Genomic DNA, 25302 nt, shown 5'->3' with positions numbered 1-25302 from the left:
TTTTCGTCGTTATTCTGGCTTATCTTGGTTTTACTCTTGATATTGCAGATGTCGACGCCTCTCCAAACATACATTGGATTTGCTGATGGTGCTTGTCGTAGTACACGGAATATCTCTTCCGCAGCTTGGGTTATCTATTCGCCCTCTGACGAGTTAGTTTCTATGCATGGGGTAAGCCTCGGTCAAACGACGAACAACATTGCAGAATACAGTGCAGTGGTTGAATTATTATCCGAATCTATTTCATTTGGAATTCGACATTTGATAGTGAGGTTAGATTCTGAACTTGTTGTATTACAGCTTAATAGAGTATATGCCATTAGAAATCCTGTGTTATTAAGGTTGTTTTTGAGAGTGCGTCTCTTGGAATGTGAATTTGATTACATTGAATATCAGCACATTCCAAGGTCTTTAAATACATTAGCAGATGCAATTGCTTCTCGAATGTTGGACATACATTTACAATAATCATGCAAGTAAATTTAAAAACATTTCATCACATATGTTAAACAAGATAAGCCGGTAATAGTGATATATATAGATAGGAGTGTGTCAAAAAATATACATCGTCTTCGATCATAGGTTGAAAAACACCTTATGATCAGCAAAAATGATAAGTACAAAAAGCCAAAAATGTCATATGTGTCTACAAAAGTGACTAGCCAATCACTGGTGGTGCTCCCTATACGACACCATTGCACAGGCTACCTTACACAAAAACCTCCTAAATGGTCCAGGGACTGCGACTACATAGCGCTGAAGTCTGATAGGAATATCATCTATGGTAGTCTCAGGTATATCCACCGTCAGACGCTCTAGATCCTGCTCCAACTCAGCTAGTGACTCTGCAGCCGTGTCCTGTGGAGCCGGTACCGGTGAAACTGGATGTCTCCTCTCAAAAGGCCGGAGGTTGGCTGGGCGTTGTGGACCAACATCTGCATTTTGAAAATTTTTACTGTCAGTTTTGAGACGATATATATAAAAAACAAAAAAATATATATAATTTGAAAACTTGTGAAAAATAAAGTACCTCTGTCGTCCCATTGTTCTCCCTGTGGAAGAACCATGTCCGGATCACCTCGAAAATCTACTCCGGCATACGGAAAGTCCTGAATCGAAAAGACCTGGTCCTCTAACCAGTGAAAATAACCATCAGGGAATCGAACAACTGCCGCGCCCTCGTCAGGATGCCGGGCCATCACCGTAACCCATCGTATCAACTTTGGCTCCCGAGGACCCAAGATATCAACAGTGAGTTGCTGAGGGATCAGCATCGGAACTCTCTCTAAGGCAAAGCTCACAACTAGAGGCCCATATCCAAAGGTCTTCAGTTGTCCGTTCTTTGCCCTAGTCAGTTGGCCCTTCATATTGGCCGACACAGCATCGCACCAGTTGAAGATGGTGCCTCGGAAACAGTCAATCGCCATCCGCATTTGGGACCCGGTGGCAATATGTAAAGCGGCTGCACCGCAAATTCTGGTAACCGTGAAAGCTATAACCTTGAGTTCACGCCGAGAGATGTGTTTGATTTCTACGCCTTTCGCATGCTGTTGATTGGGTATGCACCAGTCTGCCCGGAGACTAGCAAGGGATTGGCCACCCGGCCTAGTCCCGGCTAGATTGAGTTGTTCACCCCTATTTGGCAAGCCAGTGAGAAAGTATATGTCAGAGGGCTCTATCTCGAGCTGGTGCCCTCCGATGTAAAAGCATTGCTCATGAATGTTCCATCTCTCAACCAGCCACTCCAAGAATCTCACCTGAGCCCTCATGCCAGGTATGGCCCAGTATTTATATAGTCCGCATGCTTTTAGGGCATCAATGGAAGGTTGGTGATTAATTGCGGCTAAATCAATGTCCTCGTGCTCTCTTTCTCTCCAATCCAACATGGTGAGTGCCCTACACACCAAGAAATATAGATTAGAATTTATTTGGGAAATTTTAAATGGTTGTTTTTGGGGTTTGGGGTTTCAAATTCCACCCTTCGCGGGGGATGCACCCCGCGTTTAGGACACAGAGCGCCGGGACGCAGCTGGCCTGAAGGTGGGCTGCGTACCCCGACCTTTTTCCTGTGTGGGAAAAGGTCGGGGGACGCAGGTCACCCTTAGGGCACCTGCGTCCCCCGCAGAGCGGATTTTAAAACCTAAAACCCCCCAAAAACCAAAACTAAAACCTAAAACAAAATTTTAATCGGATGAAATTAAAGAGGAGGATGTTGTGAAATACCTGGAAGAGACGGCGTTCGATTCTGACGGTCGGATTCTCCGCAATGACCACGGGAAGTTTCTTGCCAAAAGCCCTTTTTTCAACCTCAACAGTAAAATGGTAAAAATGACATGGTAAAAAGTCTTTTTATAGGTTTTTTGGATGAATGAATGCTAGGTTTGTTCATTTTTTACCATGGAAGGATATTTTTCAATGTATTTTTGCCTATCTTAAACAGGTATGAGTAATGTGTCGTTTTTGTGCAAGACAAAAGGATTTAGAGGGAAAATTGTCATTTTTCACGAACCAAAATATCAGAGTCATCTTTTAAGCCCTTTTCTGACTCCTAAAATATGAAAAGATTGTCGAGCGTTTCTTTTACACTCGTTAAAACGGAATTAAAAGACGGTCCCCTTATAGCTCTTTTCTGACTGTAAAATCAGGAAAAGATTGCCGGGTTTTTGTCGTTTCAAACTCGATATGGAAATAAAATGACGTGTCCTTGATCGCTTTTTACTTTTCAGGTCAGTGGCACTAATTATGAAAGTACTCCTTGGTCGCAAGATCAAGCGGTTCCCCCAGGTATTATTTTATACTTTTTCGGGCTTGAGGGACACAAATCTACGAAAAAGTTCAACTTGGAGTCTTCTTAAGTTTTTCAGACTCTCTAAAATTGAAAAACGCCGAGTTTCTCCTATACTGGGCTCGTTAAACATTTCACAGTAAAGGACCTGTTCAATTACAAACAGGAACGAACCACTCCTTCCTAGGGTTCGAATCAAAACTAGGTTGGACTCATCCGAGGGATGAGCTTATAATCAAGCATATGTTATCCTCCTCAAGCTTGTTAAAAATAAAGAGGTACTTGCCAGAAATGGTGGGGGAAAAGAGAGAAGAATGAGCCTATTTGTTATCTTTTGTCTCAGAAGAAACTTTATTACCACTCTTGGACACGACACTTTTCATTCACCTGGGTTGGGAAATCCTTTACCTCACAGTTGATCAAACCACTTTGAAAGTCTTCAGCCGAGTTCCGGGGATTAACTTTGAGTCATTCATCACCAAACCATTTGTCGTGTCGTTATGTGTTCAAGAGGTCTGCAAGCAAAACTTTCATCTGCAAAATACTTGTCATCCATTTGACCATCCCTGAGTCAGTCCTTACAGCAACATTTCTTCAACTTGAACAATGATTTCGTGTTGTGGGCTTTCCTGCAACGGGTCGCTTTCTATCGACATCAGCACATTATCTAGAGAGATGACTTAGAAATCGTCAGTACCTTGAAGTCTACATGCATCAATGGCAGGTTTCTCGCCTTTGACGTCAGTTTACATCATTGACTTTCGATCGAAGGATTCCGTGAAATGTTCGACATCAACTCATTCATTCACATCTCATGGATTGTACTGGGTACTTTGAGAACCATTGACATTACTAGTGGTCTCTCTCACACTTGTTAACAGTTTACATCATCGACTGGTAATCAAGTGGTTTCTACCATGTTCGACATCAACTCATTTAATCGCATGGCTAGAATCGTACCAATTCGAGAAGTAGAAATGAAGACCCTGGATCTAGTTTCCACCATCCAGGCTGTGAGGAGTTTTGTATTCATTATCTAAGTAGACTAATCATAAATAGATGGTTGCGCCCATAATGTGTCTACAAAAGTCTATGATTATGATGTACTGCAAGATCATTCCTGTATCAGAGTAGTTAGTCTGTTAGTTAAAGTTTTGATCTGAGTATGGGAATGCCTACCTCAGTGATGATATAATCTTATACATGTATTTTGTGTTGAAAATTGCAGGCTCTGACCAGGCTCTCCACGAGATAATCCTTGAAATGATAAAGCGCTTCACCCTTCCTAGATAATACAAAAACCTAATCTATTACAGGCTTCGCACTTTAGGGGGCAATCTGTTACACTAAAAAATGTCACCATGGCTATTTACAGTTAGTATGGCTCTATCAACAGTCATGCTATCCTCTTAGGCAAGTCTTATGCCTCTGCTCTCCATGTCAAACTCCAAAAAGAGAGAAAGTCTTTATAAATGTATTTATCTTTGGGTACGCAGGTTCTCTCAACCTTACCTGCGGGTACGCACCCAATGTTCACAAAAGCTGCGTCCTTGTACGCTCTGTATGTAAAGGGGCAGGTGCGTCCCCCTGTAAAGGTCAAAATGCGCAAGTTTCATCTTTAAAAAGTTACTTGTGATCATTTCTAGAGCATTCTAGAAGGTTGTTCGACGTGTATTGAGCGCCTCCAGATGGTTCATGTACCCCTACCAAAGAGGAACTTATCCCATCAATAAGGGAGTTATCCCATCCAAAGAGGGGATTATCCCATTGATGGTGGACCTGATTAACTTCCTCTTGAGCACTATAAATACAGGCATTGGGCCAGAAGGAGGGAAGGTTGGAAGCTAAACATTTCTAAGGGTAGATGCTGTAGGAATTAGGACTCTCATTTAGAAGCTTGTGAGGAGAGATTGCCATCTTTGCTTGTTCTATTTGGAAGTGGGTGAGCTTTGTCAAAGTAAAGGAGAACTCTTGATGGACCCTGGGAGGGACTTGCACAACACCAAGGCTCAGGTTGTAATTGTTCCTTTTGTTACCTATTAATGCAAATGAGTCCATTCTTCTCAATAACTTGTTATTTATGAGTTGTTTCATGTACTCCTTGGTCTATGTGTTAAATATGTTTTATTCTATGAGATTATCAAGTGTTATTTAATCGTTTGATTGTTAGTGGATGCAGGTTTCAAAGTGAAGGAGGAGCTCATCCGGATCAGCGAGGCTGGACTGCTACAACAGCGTGGGGCTACAGGTAGGATCTAAACACTTGATTTTCCGTATAGTAAATGCATGTTTAGAGAAGGATTGCTCTTGTTTGTCTTGTTTGTCACTAGAGAGTCTTAGGCTCCTAGGGAGGTTGGTTGTGTCCACACTATCGACTCTTTCCGCCTGACAAGAGGGGAATCAGGTCCCTGCAGAGGGAAGGGGTAGTGATTGACAGAGAAGCTTGGATGAAGGAGGCAGAGGCCGCAGAGCGAGCAGGGTCTGGTGTGACTTTCCAGGCAATAATTCGCAACACAATTTCTATTGGAGTTGAAGAGGAAGATAGAAAGAGAACATGGGTTGCAGATGCAGAGGAATGCAAGAAGAGGGGATCAATTGAAACTGCACATGCGATCTATGCACATGCCCTTACAGTGTTTGTTGCTAAGAAAAGTATTTGGCTTAAGGCTGCCCATCTAGAGAAGAGCCATGGAACTAGAGAATCATTGGATTCCTTACTGAGAAAAGCAGTGACATACTGTCCGAGAGCAGAGGTGATATGGCTGATGGGAGCTAAGGAAAAGTGGCTTGCAGGGGATATCCCATCTGCTCGAGCAATTTTGCAGGAGGCTTATTCTGCAATACCCAACTCAGAGGAGATTTGGTTAGCTGCATTCAAGCTGGAGTTTGAAAATCATGAGCCTGAGAGAGCAAGGATGCTTCTCGCAAAGGCTCGTGAGAGAGGTGGTACAGAAAGAGTCTGGATGAAGTCCGAAATTGTTGAAAGAGAGCTGGGAAACACTGCGGAGGAGAGGTCACTGCTTGATGAAGGGCTTAAAAAGTATCCTGCATTCTTTAAATTGTGGCTAATGCGAGGAAAGCTTGAAGATCGTCTTGGGAACTTGGAGGCTGCACGTGAGGTCTATGAGCAAGGCCTCAAGAACTGTCCAGGGTGCATTCCTCTATGGCTCTCAGCTGCTAAATTGGAGGAAAAAATGGGTGGTCTGAGCAAGGCGAGGACAATTCTTACTATAGCTAGAAAGAGGAACCCTCAAAATCCAGAGCTCTGACTTTTGAATTCAAGATCTGGAGAAAGCATTAGTGCAGAAAAAAAGAACTATGTTCAATCAATTTAGTGTCCTAAATTGCTTGCATGAATTATCAACCGAGGTTTGTAGACTGATGAAGTGTGATGCACTATTTGTGCTTAATTAACTTTTCTCTTACTTCATTATTTTGTATTTTTATGTTTGTTTTGGGGGCTTCTGTTCTTTGATGTCTAAGAATATACAATCTATAAGAGATTTACATGGATCTAATGAGTTTTCAAAGGAAGGATAGGTTCCTAAGTTAGTCTAATCTCCTAAAAGTGGACCAAGAATCATTTTTAACTAGTTAGGACCTAATAAGAGAAACAAATCATCTATCTTATCTACCATTTAGTCCTAATCCATGGATCTAATTCTTATAACCAAAATTAATACTAATGTAGAAGGTAATTCAATAATTGCATTTATTTAGCCATTCAACCATTCAACTTTGGAACATGATAGAATCAATCTCCTTGAAATGATTTTTTGGAATGTCAAGTGATACAACTAAGTAATGACCTCAAAACAGAAAAGAAAAGATGACAGATTGTAAAACTGACATTATGCTGAGTAAGCTCAATCACTGCATGAATTAGATATTCAACCAATTAAGTTAGAATTGTCATCATTTCGGAATGGTTTTGAGAACATCTACTAATACAACTAATTGATAGTTCTATGCTAAGAAAATGAGTAAAAATAGTAAGAAGCTAAGCAGTTGTATATTCTCGTTACTTCATTTTTCATTCAGTGATTTCTCATACAATATCTTAGAAGAATAAGACTTGAATAGTTGTGATTTTTATCCTTACGCTATTGGTTACAAACTGAAATGAAACAAAACTAGAGAAAACAAACTTGTAGAAAACAGAGTACTAGAAATTAAAATGAAAACAACAAGTGAAAAACCTCCTTCAGTTGCAACTGATGTGGCTGGATGATAGCTAATTAAATATGCACTTTTAAACCACCATTGACTAAACAGAGTTTGTATTATCAACAAAACAAGGTTTGAACAGAGTTTTTAACAAAAAACCTGTAATCCCTTCTAGCTTCTCACTACTTCTCGATCTCATTTAACTGATATTTATATAAAAATAACATAATTGTTTAAGAGAAAATCTTGTTACAGGTGGCTTGATATGAATCTATCATGATTGTTTATAAGAAGACATGCTACAAGTGACTTAATCCGCATTGTAATAAGACTGTTACACTTCTGAACAGCTACAGGTGGCCTGATCTACATTAACTCCTCAACTTCTGATCAGCTACAAGTGGCTTAATCTGCATTAACTCTTCAACATAACTGTTAGACTCCTGATTAACTACGAAAGAGAAAATCAAGAGTCCTACTGCTACTAGATAACGTATTTGACTCCATCTTTGACCATGACTTTAGGCATGCTTTTCTATCAATCTTGACCAAGTGAGTAGGATAGAATCCATGTTGAGATGATTTTGGAGATGCCCATGTAGCCCAGTTCTTCATTTGACACTTGTAACCTGCCAAACTATGGGAGTAGCTACGGAACCCACAGTTAGTGGCAGAATAGGTTGCGTTTTGTAGCTAATTTGAAAAAATCTATTAAAATAGCAAGAACCTGAAAATATAATATGGTGATCATTTTAATGCTTTCCTAAGACAAAATCTAGCATTTATCATTGATTGGATCTGTAGTCCTATGAGAAATCAAGAAAAAAAGGTGAGAACAAATGTTAAGGGGAAGGTAATTCTGAGGTTCAACAAACTATAAGCTTAAATTTATTAAGCATTGTAGAAGCGAAGCCCTCAAAATTAACGAAAGAGGGAAAACATTAATAAGTTACTATTGGAGGCTATCACCCCTTTTAAAAGAAAGGCAATCTATCAAACCCTAAGAAAATAGTAATATAAATTTGGTTGTCAGAACAACAAAAATAATAACATCGAGACTAATTCAAGCATTACATTACCCCTATAACTAGGAATGCACCTATGGTACCACCCTTTATGTAGCAACATAGGTTGGAGACTAACAAGCAACATGTTGAGCTACTGAGTAACCTACCAGGGAAACCGGAATGCCCAAGATTTAGTTAATTGGCAACCAAAGGTATTAATAGGACTTGAAACCAAAATCGCACAAAGATTTTACCCACCATGACAAAACCCTGTTGTTCTGAGTTTGCATGCAAGATAAAGAACTAGGCCGATGCTCCTCCACCTGCAAGAAACCACGACAAAGGCAAGTTAGAGACCCAACCATAGAAAATTGGGACGCATAACAAAAAATAATAACAAAACCGAATTAATGTGTGTCGTCGTTTACCTGTGAGGTTGTTTTCCAGTGTTGAAAACCCCTCGGAGAGGTGGGAAAATGAAGCAAGAGCTCGACAGTCAACACTACAAGTGGTATCGATTGCTTTAGGCAAGGAAGAAGGGGTTATAGGAGTTTGAAAAACTTTTTAGAAAAAAAAATCAGGCCTTCCAATTATCAATATGTTTTTACTAGCTGACAATTTGGACAGCTTATTACTCTGGCAGTATTATTGTAATCATTGTAGCATAGTTTTCTGTAATAGTCATCCCAATTTTTATTTTTTTTGAAAAGTAAATTCATGTTTTCCTTAAATATCCCATAAGTAGCATATGGATGGTGTTGGCGTCCACATTCAGTGGGCATTGGAATCTTGTTTAATTGACATCTAATATAGGTTCTCGGACTATCCTCCCTCACCAAAACTGCTTTATGTGTTCTACTCTTCCACGACCTGGTGCAATAACTCGTCTACCAATCTTACAGGAAATCCTGTGTTCTTTTTTTATAAGGGCGATGTTGTGGGTTTGACCTCGGTGATTTCTTTGTCTGATGGATAGGGATTGAGGTTGGGATTTGGGATTCGGGATTTAGCAGCCGTTCGGCCTTTCGGACGTGTTGATGAGACCATAGATTCAAAGAATCTGCAAGATTTCTTGCTTTTCTTGAGTTCAGAGAGAGAGGGCCTTGAGAGAGATTGGTTTCAGCAATTTCCTTTTCTTCCATGCCTTTTTTATGCTGGTCGATTCAACGAATTGCAAGGAGCAGCTCGGTCAACCTCAAGCACTTCTGCGATAGTATGTGCTCTTGAATTATTTTACACTACTTTGTTATTAATGGTAAATTCTTTTCTTGGAAGAATTTGGAGATGGTATAAAACTTTAGATTTCATTGGTAAAATTTGTTTGGAAAATGGGTCATTTCACCCTCAATTTGTTACTGGAGATCGTTTGAGCCAAAGATTTAGCCTCTCTATAGCGAATTTTGGTTATATATGGCTTGTTAGAGCTCGAAGTGTCTGTGACTCATTCAATAGCGTCCAGGACAAATTAATTTAGCGTTTCAACGATGAAATTTGGCTGGAAAATTGCGGCTTTTGCTATGCAGGTCAGATCAAGCTATTTTTAAGGATTTTAGACACTTACGGCTGTTATATTTCTCGGCTGCTATATTTCGTTAAGCGCTTTAAAGGATAGGCTATCGAGCTTATGCTCGAACAGCGCAGCACTCAGCAGAAAGGAACTTAGAGCCAAGTGTTGTTATTTCTTAGTTGAATATTTCCATCATACTCCAAAACATAAACCCAAAAAGTTATATTGCCGGATGTTACCAAGAAAACGTTGCCTATATGGTTATCATATGACAGTGGTTGCAGTTTCATCTAGTCCCTATATTTTTTGGTAAGCTTGTCTATATGAATCTTTTGACACCCACTTGATAAATAGTTGACTTCAGCAGAGAGATTGAAATATTGGATGCTATATTAAAGAATAGGTTGGTGCCACGTATTGATACTTACAATTTTCTAATCAGTAACCTTTGCCGTCATGGAAAACAGGCAGATGCCACTACTGTTTTTGAAGACACAAGGAAAAAGAGTTTGGAACTCGATTTCGAGACACAGGACCCCTTATTCAGGGCCGTGTCCAATATATGTCATGCTTTTCAGTCAAGCAAGCTTCTTAATCAATTGCTTTTACTGCAAGACCGAACAGCGAAGCTCAAAATTTGTCAAACATAGTGGTCCAGGTTTTATCTGTTCACGAAGGCCTTGATGGATGGTACACATCATTTGCTATGATTCAACCGATGAAAACCTTAAATCTTCAAGTCAGTATTGCAACCACTGAGTGTGACATCTACTTGGAGGTGGTTTTTGTGTGCATTGATTTTGAGCTAGAGCTGGTTAAGGTCAGGTGTCAAACTAACTCCATGCTTATCCTGCATTTTATGAATAAGGCTTGAATCATGAGGATTATTTCCCTTTTGAAAATGCTCCTTCTTCCACATTCAATAGAACATCATGGTAGTTGCATGACTGACATCTTGTTTAATCAATTACTATTTTCACCTGTGAACCTAACTTGGTCAACAACAATAATGGTATGTCAGAGGCCTTCAATTTTTCCAGTCACCAACATGACACCACAGAGAGGAAGAAATGTCATTGCAGTTAGAAAATTGCAGGACGTTGTGGTCGTGATAGTTCAGTTCAATAAGTTCCTAAGGATACTACACAGAATTTGTATTTTTTTGCAGTCTATTTAATTGGCTGTTCAGAATATGTTGTAGCAATCCACAATGTCTTCCATTTTGTGGTAGACTGCTTTTCTAAAAACTGATGATTTGACCCGAGATCTGAATTACCAGTTGCAGTTCCCGTTTTAATAGATAGAGAATCAATCCTTACATAATACAGTTAGAAACTTGGTCAACAACTTGGATGACAAGGGGTCTCTATTTAAACCCCCAAAAGGCCTAATGTTATTAATTTAAGCTCCAAAATTGAGTGCCTGAATAGTAGCATCAAGGGTTGTTATTCTTTCTAATACTGCGTCTCAGAGGGTTAACCTGTTTCTTCTAAATTTAAATTTGAAGACCTCTCATTCAATCAAGATAGCTTTAAGTTTTCTTTAAAATAAAAAATGATTTTAACCTAAATTTACAAAAATCACCATATTCTGCCTGATCTGCCTGATCATTGCTGATATTGCCTCCAGTTTACATTTAAGTTCATACTAACTCCAATGGTTGTTATAGCCGGTAATTAAGCTACACAAATAAAGCGGTTCAATACAAATGTTGTTATGGGAATTGAGGTTGATTTGAAACTGCTAGAATCTTTTGCAGATACTCAATTTCATGACAGTGGCTTGGAAGAGCTTGAAGGTGCAACATCCAAAAAAGTCTTTGTTAGAGGCAATCCAAAAGCGTATATTTAAGAGAGAATGGGTTTTTGCGTAAACCTTTGGCTTGTCTGCTGTAAGAGAAAATTGATGGAAAAAAAAAAGTGAAAAGAAAAGAAGAATTGCCATTTGTTAAATAGGAGGAAGAGGAAATGCTGAAGGAGATGAAGTGTCCTGCATTCCAAACTTTATGTCAGCACAGCAATGCCATAAACCATTGCAGGTTGAATTTAAGTCGTGCAGTTTTTTCTCTTCCTTTGATTTCAATTCAGGTATGCTCGTTCTCTGGGACGAAAGTTCGTGGATGTGGTTGCAGACGACTATCATCCAATTTAGACTGCCTGAGTAGATATTTAATTTAAATCCAAACTTTTGACATGAAAACACTGATTTGTGATGATGGGCTGACAATGGATATTGTCTAGAGTGGTTTCTGATAAGCTGTGTGCCCAGTGGTGGCAATTGCTATTACTTTGAGAGCATTTGTTGGTTTTTGAGTAATTGTTAAGAGCATTCGAGTATTTTCTCCAAGGGATTTTCGCTACAGTAAAACAAATTGTGGCTAGTGTAGGATCAACTTTTGTCCTATCAGGTTCTCTGTGGAGTTAACGGATTAAGAAAATAAGAAAAAAATGAAAAGAAAACCTTTGATTCTGAGTCAATATTAAGATATTTTGTGTCAATTTGCTTCCATTGGTTGATGAATGATTTGATTTTCTTCCACGTGATTAGAAAAGTAGTTATCAATATTTTCCCAATAGTGGTCAAACCATGACGTGAGTTATCTAATTATTTTTTCAAAATTCCTATTAGTTAATTATTGGGGATGACTAAGTTGCAGAGAGAGCTTTATGTCGATCATATGATTGTTATTGTGTTATACGTCAAGGTGGTAGAAAAAGAAAAGTAAAAGATCAAAATTATGAGAATTTAGCATGAACATTATTTTCATTTTTTTGAGTTGTATGATCAACTATTGTTAGGTGAGTGTTCTCATAGTTGACTGTAAAGATGGTTGAAGTACTGGGCTTAGTGGCTTGCTATGTTTGTATTGCTTTGACATATATTTGAAATTATTCAGTATTGTTCATTTGTCATACTTTGGACATACCTTGGGCGTATATATCTTTTCATTCAAGGAAATGTTTAGGAAAAGTATTATGTTGCTGGAGTTGTGAATTGAGATTTTAAGAAGTTGCTTGGGGCTATTGTGGATATAATAAATTATACTGATAGTTTGGAATGTGCAGGAATTTTTCTTTAGAAACATAGAATAGATGTGGTATCTCCAACTCAGAGTGATGCCCGTGGATTCTCGATCTATAACCAATTTCATGCTTTCTCATCTCAGGAATACCGTAGGCATAGAGTAGGTGGAACTTTCTAATTGGGTCTGTAATTACATTTTAATTAAACCGTGGTCACCCCTCTTGGCATGATCTGGTTCTTCTTTCACTGGATGATCACATTGTCACTATCAAAGTGGCCGTGTTAAATCAAGACTTTCTGTTCTAAAGATCACCTTCGTTGTCCATGGCTGGATGCCATGTGCATGACGGTGTCGCCCAGTGTAAAGACCCCTACAACCCTCTGGACTACGCTTCAAATAAACTTGTGACCAATCTTACAAGTTAATGATTATGAAACTTGCATTTGTCCTATTCTGGGGAGTTTTTAACAAAAAGTAAAAGATAAAAATTATGAGAATTTAGCATGAACATTATTTTCATTTTTTTGAGTTGTATGATCAACTATTGTTAGGTTAGTGTTCTCATAGTTGACTGTAAAGATGGCTGAAGTAGTGGGCCTAGTGGCTTGCTATGTTTGTATTGCTTTGATATATATTTGAAATTATTCAGTGTTGTTCATTTGTCATACTTTGGACATATCTTGGGAGGATGTATCTTTTCATTGAAGGAAATGTTTAGGAAAAGTATTATGTTGCTGGAGTTGTGAATTGAGATTTTAAGAAGTTGCTTGGGGCTATTGTGAATATAATAACTTATACTGATAGTGTGGAATGTGCAGGAATTTTGCTTTAGAAACATAGAATAGAGGTAGCGGTATCTCCAACCCAGAGTGACTATGAGAATATATTGCTGATTGATTTCTTGCTGTCAAATTATGGGAGGATCTCCAACCCAGAGTTATTAGGAGAATATATTCATGTTTCAATACTTTACTTTGTGTATCTTTATATATCTGCTAGAGCTGTAATGGAATGGTAGAAACTAAAAATAATAATTTGTATAATTTTGATTAAGGATTTATTTTATTTTGGGCAATTTATTGACTAGGTTTAGTTTGAATGATTGAATTATTATAATATTTATTATTTTGAACAAAAATACAATTCTTTCAATTTAACATTTCTATCGGCCTCTATTTGCACCTTTTTGGGCAATTGCTAGTTGTAATCATTGTAGCATAGTTTGTTGTAATAGTCATCCCAATTTTTATTTTTTTTTTAAAGAAAGTAGTGGTTGCTTTAGGCAAGGAAGAAGGGGTTATAGGAGTTTGAAAAACTTTTTAGAAAAAAAAATCAGGCCTTCCAATTATCAATATGTTTTTACTAGCTGACAATTTGGACAGCTTATTACTCTGGCAGTATTATTGTAATCATTGTAGCATAGTTTGCTGTAATAGTCATCCCAATTTTTATTTTTTTTGAAAAGTAAATTCACTGTTTTCCTTAAATATCCCATAAGTAGCATATGGATGGTGTTGGCGTCCACATTCAGCGGGCATTGGAATCTTGTTTAATTGACATCTAAAATAGGTTCTCGGACTATCCTCCCTCACCAAAACTGCTTTCCGTGTTCTGCTCTTCCACGACCTGGTGGAATAACTCGTCTACCAATCTTGCAGGAAATCCTGCGTTCTTTGTTTATAAGGGCGATGTTGTGGGTTCGACCTCGGTGATTTCTTTGTCTGATGGATAGGGATTGAGGTTGGGATTTGGGATTCGGGATTTAGCAGCCGTTCGGCCTTTCGGAGGTGTTGATGAGACCATAGATTCAAAGAATCTGCAAGATTTCTTGCTTTTCTTGAGTTCAGAGAGAGAGGGCCTTGAGAGAGACTGGTTTCAGCAATTTCCTTTTCTTCCATGCCTTTTTTATGCTGGTCAATTCAACGAATTGCAAGGAGCAGCTCGATCAACCTCAAGCGCTTCTGCGACAGTATGTGCTCTTGAATTATTATACACTGCTTTGTTATTAATGGTAAATTCTTTTCTTGGAAGAATTTGGAGATGGTATAAAACTTTAGATTTCATTGGTAAAATTTGTTTGGAAAATGGGTCATTTCACCCTCAATTTGTTACTGGAGATCATTTGAGCCAAATATTTAGCCTCTCTATAGCGAATTTTGGTTATATATGGATTGTTAGAGCTCGAAGTGTCTGTGACTTATTCAATAGCGTCTGGGAAAAATTAATTTAGCATTTCAACGATGAAATTTGGCTGGAAAATTGCGGCTTTTGCTATGCAGGTCAGATCAAGCTATTTTTAAGGATTTTAGACACTTACGGCTGTTATATTTCTCGGCTGCTATATTTTGTTAAGCGCTTTAAAGGATAGGCTATCGAGCTTATGCTCGAATAGCGCATCACTCAGCAGAAAGGAACTTAGGGCCAAGTGTTGTATTTTCTTAGTTGAATATGTCCATCATACTCCAAAACATAAACCCAAAAAGTTATATTGCCGGATGTTACCAAGAAAACGTTGCCTATATGGCTATCATATGACAGTGGTTGCAGTTTCATCTGGTCCCTATATTTTTTGGTAAGCTTGTCTATATGAATCTTTTGACACCCACTTGATAAATAGTTGACTTCAGCAGAGAGATTGAAATATTGGATGCTATATGAAAGAATAGGTTGGTGCCACGTATTGATACTTACAATTTTCTAATCAGTAACATTTGTCGTCATGGAAAACATGCAGATGCCACTTCTGTTTTTGAAGACACAAGGAAAAAGAGTTTGGAACTCGATTTCGAGACACAGGACCCCTTATTCAGGGCTGTGTCCAATATATGTCATGCTTTTCAGTCAAGCAAGCTTCTTAATCAATTGCTTTTACTGCAAGACTGAACAGCGAAGCTCAAAATTTTTCAAACATAGTGGTCCAGGTTTTATCTGTTCACGAAGGCCTTGATGGATGGTACACATCATTTGCTATGATTCAGCCGATGAAAACCTTAAATTTTCAAGTCAGTATTGCAACCACTGAGTGTGCCATCTACTTGGAGGTGGTTTTTGTGTGCATTGATTTTGAGCTAGAGCTGGTTAAGGTCAGGTGTCAAACTAACTCCATGCTTATCCTGCATTTTATGAATAAGGCCTGAATCATGAGGATCATTTCCCTTTTGAAAATGCTCCTTCTTCCACATTCAATAGAACATCATGGTAGTTGCATGACTGACATCTTGTTTAATCAATTACTATTTTCACCTGTGAACCTAACTTGGTCAACAACAATAATGGTATGTCAGAGGCCTTCAATTTTTCCAGTCACCAACATGACACCACAGAGAGGAAGAAATGTCATTGCAGTTAGAAAATTGCATGACGCTTTGGTCGTGATAGTTCAGTTCAATAAGTTCCTAAGGATACTACACAGAATTTGTATTTTTTGGCAGTCTATTTAATTGGCTGTTCAGAATATGCTGTAGCAATCCACAATGTCTTCCATTTTGTGGTAGACTGCTTTTCTAAAAACTGATGATTTGACCCGAGATCTGAATTACTAGTTGCAGTTCCCGTTTTAATAGATAGAGAATCAATCCTTACATAATACAGTTAGAAACTTGGTCAACAACTTGGATGACAAGGGGTCTCTATTTAAACCCCCAAAAGGCCTAATGTTATTAATTTAAGCTCCAAAATTGAGTGCCTGAATAGTAGCATCAAGGGCTGTTATGCTTTCTAATACTACGTCTCAGAGGGTTAACCTGTTTCTTCTAAATTTAAATTTGAAGACCTCTCATTCAATCAAGATAGCTTTAAGTTTTCTTTAAAATAAAAAATGATTTTAACCTAAATTTACAAAAATCACCATATTCTGCCTGATCATTGCTGATATTGCCTCTAGTTTACATTTAAGTTCATACTAAATCCAATGGCTGTTATAGCTGGTCATTAAGCTACACAAATAAAGCGGTTCAATACAAATGTTGTTATGGGAATTGAGGTTGATTTGAAACTGCTAGAATCTTTTGCAGATACTCAATTTCATGACAGTGGCTTGGATGAGCTTGAAGGTGCAACATCCAAAAAAGTCTTTGTTAGAGGCAAGGCAGTTGGTTAGTCTTCTATTAAACAGCCATCCAAGACACTTGTTCAAGGGCTCTGTCTTCTCCTGTTTTTGCCGCTTCTGGAAGGAAGGCGTGCTGTTGTAATCTGGATCGTTGTCTGGAATCTACAACTCCAACAGTTCCTCTTCAGTATCTGCCCAAGGTACTTGCTTTGAAACCCTATTGTGATGAGCCTCCAGTCTATTTCCGATAATTTTCTAGTATTCCAAGTGTATTTATTTTATCCCTAGTAATGTTAGGCTTGTAGCTAAATGTACATTTTAGGATTTTGATATCTTTTGTTATGAACCCTGTATCTTTAACAACACAATGTTTTAGCTGTTTTCTAGCTGTTTTCTAGTTGTTCTGATAATAGGAATAATTCTTGGTTTCACAGACATTCATGAAAGGATGGAGGGATTCTAAAGCCAAATCCATGCCCTTCTTCAGTCTTGGTGATCTGTGGGAGTCATTCAACAAGTGGAGTGCATATGGTGCTGGAGTACCGATAGTGTTGAATAGAAGCGACATTGTTATGCAGTATTATGTACCGTCTCTTGCTTCCATTCAACTTTACACTCACCCTTCTGGACCTAATATTGGCACCAGGTAGATTATCCAATTCACCAGTTATTTTCATAGCAAGTCATGTCAAAGGGAGGTTCCTTAATATTTTGTAAAACTGACCACAGCTGAATGCTTTTGTATAATAATAATATGGTAAATAAGGCATAATATACACCGTAGCTCCTGTTGTTTTAACTTTAACAATTTAGCTCCTGTTGTTTAACAATTTTTTTTCGGAGAAATCTATCTTTGCAAACGATTCTGCTCTAATGTTGCTCCAGACGATGAAAATATTGCATGCTTCGGCGGCTCTCTATATCATTTGTGTCATATCTGAGACAAGATTTTTCCTGTCACATTTCAGTGTTAATGTACATGTCTTTCATTGGAGCAATATCATTTAAAACTTGATAACGTTTGGACACGTGATTCATGCTGGCTCAGTTGAGTCCTGAACATTCTCTGTTTTTTTTTGCACGTCCTTTGGTGAGGAGAGTGATGCAAGTGATGATTATAGAGATACAGGTAGTAAAGGTAGTAGTAGTAGTGATGAAGCAGAGTGAGACTCAAAATATGGTGGGGCAATAGAAGTCACTCTAAAACTTCACAAAAAGGATTTTCTAGTGATGATGGTGAAGGAAGCAGTTGCCCTTCATTTCAATATTTTGGGCGAGCAACTCCATATAGTCGTGAACCTCTGGCTGACAAGGTAAGATTCGGTTATGCATTTATTTTTAGGAATGTTTTATTTCATGGTGTAGTTTCAATTGCGAGGTTAAAATTAATATCTGTTAACTGGATGTTGCAGATTGGAGATCTTGCCAAGGACTTTCCACAGCTGAAAACCTTAAGAAGCATTGATCTGTTTCCAATCAGTTGGCTATCAGTTGCTTGGTATGCCATCAATTATACTTGTGCAATCCTTGATTAAGTTGGTGTGGAGGCCAGTTAGTTATTAAGCATTCATGTTCTATTGGATTTTGTTCAATGCGATCAGTAACGTCTAGATGAATTTTCATTATCTACCGCTATCTAATTAAAACAAGAATTTCCTTACAGGTACCCGATATACAGGATACCAACAGGTCCAACCTTGCGAGACCTGGTTGCCTGCTTCCTAACTTTTCATTCCCTTTCAGCTCCACTAAAATGTTTGATTCGTCTGTTTTCTATTTTCTTTCCCTCCATCTTGTTGCTACTTTGTTCACATAGTTTTCATATCAGTAAAGCATGTTGATGTTGTTTGAATTATGATTTTCTCACTCCGCATTTGATCTCTAACTGATGTTTTGGCAGATGGTGGCAGTGTTCATGTAAGTACTGGAGGGAAAAGTGTTCCTGTCACTTCTGTTAGGATATTCCGACACATAGGATATAGTTAAGTTCAACTTGGTCTAGTATAGAGTTAGGTATAGAGTTAGGTAAAGTGTGTTTCTTTACCGTTGTACATTTTGTAACTTACAATCCGACGGTCACGATATGTAGTGATCCGACGGTTCACTCTCTCCTCGGTATTACCGACACTTGATCCGTGGCTTGACACCCGATTGGTCTATGAGTTCTATTTAAAGCGCATGGAGGGTCATTGTTCGGGTAATCCGTGCATGAGAGAAGCTTATGTAAATTTTCATTCTTTGATTAATAAATTGCCTGTAGTAGCCACGTTGGCGCAGGCCGTGGACTGTTTCCCTCTTTGAGGGTTTTAACCACGTCAAAAACACTGGCGTATTGATCTGTGATCTGGTTGTGAGCGGTGTCCTTTTGGTGTTCTTTCTGAGGAACTTACCCTGTAAATTCCTACATGGTATCAGAGCTATTTGAGGGCCGCGTCCGTTGGTGATCCAAATCTGAAGCCGGTAGAACTGCATCCGACTGTCGTTTCCTAGATCTGCTGTTTCTGACTGCTTTCGGGCCGAGAGGACTGCTCTGTTGCGTTCGGAGCATCTGTTCCAGTGAGGAACCCCTTTCATTTCACGCGAAAAGGTTTCCGGTAGCCCTAGCTGCGTCATTTTTCAGATCGGGAGGTATACAGTGTTTATTTGCAGTTTACTGTTATTTTCTCTCTGCTTATTTCGGTTTCAGTTTATTTAGCTTTTTTTAACCGGATCTATACCTTTCATTTCTGCATATGCTCTTTTCCCTGCGACTCTGTGCGATCTGGGCAAATCAGAAACAGAAAGGAAGGATTTTTCTCATGCGTATGCTCTTTTCCCTGCACCTTAGTGTGATCTCGGAAAATCAGAAACATTGAGAAAAATATTTAGTTTTTCGGCTAAAGCTAACTTTGAGCCGCAAGGTTCATTTTTTAAAATATCTTGTTTTTTGGCTAAAGCTAACTTCGAGCCATAAGGTTCGTTTTCTTTGCATGTCCGTGTTGGGTTTTGTGTTTTGTGTTTTGTAGGGAAAAAGAGCTTTCTCAAGGCAAGCACGCAAACCAAGGCCCCCCTCTCTCTCTCTCTCTCTCTCTCTCTCTCTCAAATTTTTTGTATAGATCAATTGGTTCAAAGCTATTTTAAGAGAGTAGAGGTCTTGGGTTCAAGTCTCCATTTTGTGGGGGCGGATTTTTTCATTTCCGCACATTCACGCACTTTGCCGGCAACTTCAACAATTTTTTTTCAAAAAGCCATAACTTCTTCATCCGGAAGCCTTTTTCAGAGCTGTTTTTTTTAAAACCGCCTAATTTTTCGAGATCTCTCCATTGGAACACTTACTTTCAGCATCTTTAGCTTCAATTTTTTTTAAAATGGAAAGTCCATGCCAAGTCATTCTTGACAACACTAACTACTTCCAATGGATATCCTACATCGAAGATTTACTTAGAAGTAAAGGTCTCTACATAATAGCCACAGACCAAGAGAAGAAACCAAAAGATGAAGACAAGGCTGCAAAATGGGAAAATAGACAAGATCAAGCACGTGGTTTGATAGGGATGTCTATTTCTCCTGATCTTAGATTCCATATTGCAGAACTTGAGACTCCTCATGAAGCATTGGAACAACTCACTAAAGTTTTTGGGATTAAAAATGAAATTAGAGCCCATCAACTTGAAAATGAGTTGCTTACATTGGATCCTAATAATTTTTCTTGCATTGAAGATTTCTTGTCCAAATTCAAGACCCTTAGATATCTTTTGGAAGGTGTTAAGGTTAAGAAAGAAGATAGTAACCTTATTTATTCCATCCTTACTAAGTTGGGACCAGCCTACTCTGTATTTGTTTCCACCTTCCATTCTACAAGGGAAGCTTTCATTTGTCCAGGAAAAGACTACAAGGCCCCTTCCTTTGACTCTTTTTGTGATTCTTTAATAAGAGAACAAGAAAAACTCTTACACCTTGGTCTTCTTAATCTTGGAAACTCTTCCAAGAAAGCGTTAGCCGCCCAGCAGTAACCAAATTCAAAGAATCCTAAGAAGTCATATCCTAAAAAGAATGGTCCTAAACCAAACAAGGGTCCTAAGCAAACTCAGCCTCAAAATGAAAGATCATTTCAGCAAAATGATAGGACCAATAAAAACAAATGGAAGAAGACTGATAGACATTGTAACTTTTGTAATCGAGATGGCCACTTAGAATCTAAATGCTTTAAGAAGATGGAAGCCGCAATGAAGAAACATAACATCCATGTGGAGCATTCTTCAACTTCAACTTCAACTTCAACTTCAACTTCATCTTCAGGAATGGCACTTTCTGCATGTCGTTGTCAATCATCTCAGTCTGGTTATGCATTAAATGTATCTTCTTCTTCTCATTCTCATGAGTGGCTCATTGATTCTGGAGCCTCTTATCACATGGCCAAAAACAAAGCCATGTTTTCTTCTTTAAATGATTGTAACACCAAAAATATATATGTTGGTGATGATAGATCTCTGTGTTCCAACCTTATCCTGCAACCTTCTATCTGTATATCAGATAACTCATTCAGGTGAAGGTAAAATTGTTGAATTTTCACCTCATGATGTTGTAATCAAGGATCTAAGAGATCCTAAACAGATTCTAGCTACTGGTATTGCTGATGATTCCGCAAGGTTGTATAAGTTTCACAACTTTGGGTCATCAAATCTTCCCTCAGTATTTGTTGCTCATAATGATGAAGTGAGCAAACTTTGGCATGAGCGATTTGGTCACTTAAACTATCGCTCCCTTCAACATCTATGTAAAGAAAATATGGTGACAGGTCTTCCTATGGTATCTTGCAGAGATGGTGTTTGTTCCGGATGTGTACTCGGAAAACATCATCGGGACAGTTTTGAAAAACGTGCCTCTTGGCACGCCTCAGCCCCTTTACAGCTTGTGCACAGTGATTTATGTGGTCCACTTCCTGTTGCTTCATTCTCTGGCTACAAGTATTTCTTAACTTTCATTGATGATTTCTCCAGACGCACTTGGGTATACTTCTTAAAACTCAAGAGCGAAGTATTTAACACATTTTTGGCCTTCAAAGCCTTTGTTGAAAAACAATCTGGACATCAAATTCTTAAGTTAAGAACTGATAATGGTGGAGAATATGTTAAAAACACATTCATCAACTTTTGCACCGAAAATGGAATTCAAATGCAACATACTGTTCCATACACTCCACAACAAAATGGTGTAGTTGAAAGGAAAAATCGCACCTTAAAGGAAATGGCTAATTGTATGCTGCAATCTAAAGGACTCAGTCTTAGTTTTTGGGCCGAAGCAATTAATTGTGCAAATTATATAATCAATCGCACTCCTACTAAGGTTCTAAAGAATATCACTCCAGAAGAAGCTTGGAGTTCCATTAAACCAGATGTAAGTCACTTTCGTGTTTTTGGAAGTGAAGCATGGGCCCATATTCCAGATGAAAAGCATAAAGCTTTAGAACCTAAGAGTGAGAAATGTACTTTTGTTGGATATTCTGAAGATGTAAAAGGTTATAGACTTATTCCATTTAAGTCCAAAAATGTTATCATTAGAAGAGATGTAAAATTTGATGAAAATAAATCTGCCTGCGAGCCTAGTCCGGCGGATGCGCCACCTCCTCCTATCTCTTCTACTTTTGAAAACATTTCTTCTTCAGATGATGAAAGTGAGGATGACAATCCTCCCCCACCTTCTCAGGATCCTCAACTTCCGAGATGGGTCCGTGCTACTCGGGATGCAGCAGGTGATCTTGCCGATGATCCTACAGATCAGCGACGTACACGTTCTCAGTTTGAAAGAGCCTCTTCTTTACTGGCTCAAGCTCCAGTAAATCATGATCCTAACACTTTTGCAGAAGCTTCAGGCCATCCACATTGGGAAGCAGCTATGAATGAAGAATATCATTCATTGTTGACAAATGATACATGGGATCTTGTTCCTCTACCAAAGGGACGCAAACTTGTTAGATGTAAATGGGTTTACAGAACCAAGTATGGACCAGATGGGAAAGTTGATAAACATAAAGCTCGTCTTGTTGCTAAGGGCTTTTCACAGGTTGAAGGCATTGACTACACTGAAACCTTCTCCCCTGTTGCCAAAATGAACTCTATCCGCCTTGTTCTTTCCCTTGCTGCCTCTTTAAAATGGGAAGTCCATCAGATGGATGTTAAATCTGCCTTCTTGCATGGGGACTTGCAGGAAGAAATCTATATGGAACAACCCATTGGCTTCATACAAACAGAATCCAGCCTTGTTTGTCGACTTAAGAAATCCTTTATGGTCTCATGCAAGCTCCTCGGGCTTGGTATGCCAAAATGGATAGCTTTCTTTTAGAATCTGGCTTTTCTAGGTGTCATTCTGACAATACTGTCTACACCAAGAAAGTGGGCAACTCTCTTATCATCCTTGTTCTTTATGTTGATGATCTTATCCTTACTGGTAGTGATCCCAACCTTATAAACCATGTGAAGTCTAGCCTCAAAAGGAAATTTGAAATGACAGACTTAGGACACTTACACTATTTTCTCAGTCTTCAAGTCTTGCAATCCAAGGAGGGTATTTCCCTTTCCCAGTCCAAGTATGCTTGTGATATTCTTCGTCATTTTCACATGGAAGACTGTAAGCCAGCCCCTTCTCCCTTTCAGTCTGGAGTCAAACTTTCAGTCTCTTGTACTTCTCCTGAAGTTGATGCTACCTTATACCGTCAACTTGTAGGAAAACTCTTGTATTTAACCCATACTCGTCCTGACCTTTCCTTTGCTATTGGCCTTGTTGCTCGTTTTATGCAAAACCCCCGTGAAAGTCATTGGAAAGCAGCCAAAAGAATACTTCGTTATGTTCGAGGTACAGTACAGTTTGGGATTCATTACAGTGCCAAAGAAGCTCCTCTATTAGTTGGTTTCACTGATTCTGATTGGGCTGGTGACCCTGATGATCGGAAGTCTACTGCCGGTTATGTCTTCACTCTTGGTTCAGGACCTATTACATGGGCTTGTAAGAAACAGGCTGCCATTTCTCTTTCGTCAGCAGAAGCAGAGTATCGTGGTGCCGTGGAAGCTAGTAAGGAAGCCTTGTGGCTTCGTCAGATCCTATCAGAGTTTGGCTTTGAGCAGCAGCATCCAACCACACTTTGGTGTGATAATCAAAGTGCCATTCAGCTATGCAAAGATCCAGTCCAGCATCAGCGCAGCAAACACATTGAACTACACATGCACTTCATCAGAAAGCTCATTCATGACCATGTTCTTGAAGTGCAATATTGTTCAACAGATGATCAGGTTGCAGACATCTTCACAAAGGCTCTCACAGAGGCGAAGTTCACTAAACTTCGATATATGCTTGGAGTTCAGGAAGTTGTCACTAAGGGGGGATAGGCTCTAGTGCTTCCTTCCTTCTCCTATTGTGTCATATTTGTAAATCCTTCAATCCTATCCCAAGTTGTTCTTAAGGGGGGATGTTAGGATATTCCGACACATAGGATATAGTTAAGTTCAACTTGGTCTAGTATAGAGTTAGGTATAGAGTTAGGTAAAGTGTGTTTCTTTACCGTTGTACATTTTGTAACTTACAATCCGACGGTCACGATATGTAGTGATCCAACGGTTCACTCTCTCCTCGGTATTACCGACACTTGATCCGTGGCTTGACACCCGATTGGTCCATGAGTTCTATTTAAAGCGCATGGAGGGTCATTGTTCAGGTAATCCGTATATGAGAGAAGCTTATGTAAATTTTCATTCTTTGATTAATAAATTGCCTGTAGTAGCCACGTTGGCGCAGGCCGTGGACTGTTTCCCTCTTTGATGGTTTTAACCACGTCAAAAACACTGGCATATTGATCTGTGATCTTGTTGTGAGCGGTGTCCTTTTGGTGTTCTTTCTGAGGAACTTACCCTGTAAATTCCTACAACTTCGATAAGCAATTCTGGGGGTTCTCCAAAGATAGCTTTACCAGTATTTGGTCTAGCTTCTTACAAGTTGAAGGGGACAGCGTGGAGTACTACCATCAACAATATACTCCACACGCTCCACCAAGCACCTTCTTACCAGTTCATCAATGCATTGCCGCCTAGCATCCATAAAATAAGGTGTCCCTGACTTGTTGAGGAAGCCTTCCGCGTCCCACATCTGCACCAGCGTCTCCGCGACAATTTCTTTATCTTCCAGAAATGCTGCACAATTTAGAAAAAAAAAATCTTTAGATGGAATTCTGACAATCCATTGTAAGGCCATCTTAACACCTGATAAAGCTCTGCGTCAATGGCCCTGAGATTTGTTGGGACGGAAGCATCTCTCTTTCTCATCAAATTTAAAGCATGGCTCCACTCATGCTCAGTCTTTTTAAACCTCATCGCTCCAACAACTGCATTTATGGCCAACGGCAAGCCTCTGCAATCTGAGGCAATTTCTCTCGCTCTAGCCTCTACAATATCATTCTCAGGTCCATTTTCAAAAGCTCTGCATTAAAAATAGTTTCTTATGAAATTTGCAGATTCATCGGAAACCAAGGAATTCTTGGACAAGCTTGTTGTGTTAAAGCTTAATGGCGGTTTGGGAACAACCATGGGTTGTACTGGGCCCAAGTAAGTGTTTCTAACAGACATATATTCCATACTCTTCAATGTTCAAATTCATCAAACTCGATTCTCTGTTTCAAACTTGTTTGCCTCCTATTGATTGTTACCAGTAATACATAAAGCGGGCCCACCACTCTAGACACATAATTTTCATTTAACATGCCACCGATATTAACTGGGCGGATTTTGATAGGCATAT

At 39.0% G+C, this 25302-nt stretch overlaps 1 pseudogene across 1 annotated transcript in view; it reads left to right on the top strand.

Moving 5' to 3' along the window:
* LOC149237256 (protein STABILIZED1-like) overlaps positions 1-25302 on the top strand; it is a 44865-nt pseudogene that overhangs the window by 13424 nt on the left and 6139 nt on the right. The window contains exons 3-4 of the transcript XR_016246285.1: positions 5181-5936; positions 23100-23104. The product of XR_016246285.1 is annotated as a protein STABILIZED1-like (transcript). The remainder of the gene's footprint in view (positions 1-5180; positions 5937-23099; positions 23105-25302) is intronic.

This window comes from Pinus tabuliformis, chromosome 8 (assembly GCF_031772625.1).
Source record: "Pinus tabuliformis cultivar Carrire ecotype Pingquan chromosome 8, CPIR1, whole genome shotgun sequence".
Lineage (NCBI taxonomy): Eukaryota > Viridiplantae > Streptophyta > Pinopsida > Pinales > Pinaceae > Pinus > Pinus tabuliformis.
Note: the sequence above shows the minus strand (reverse complement) of the source record. Positions and strands in the feature narration are given on the sequence as shown.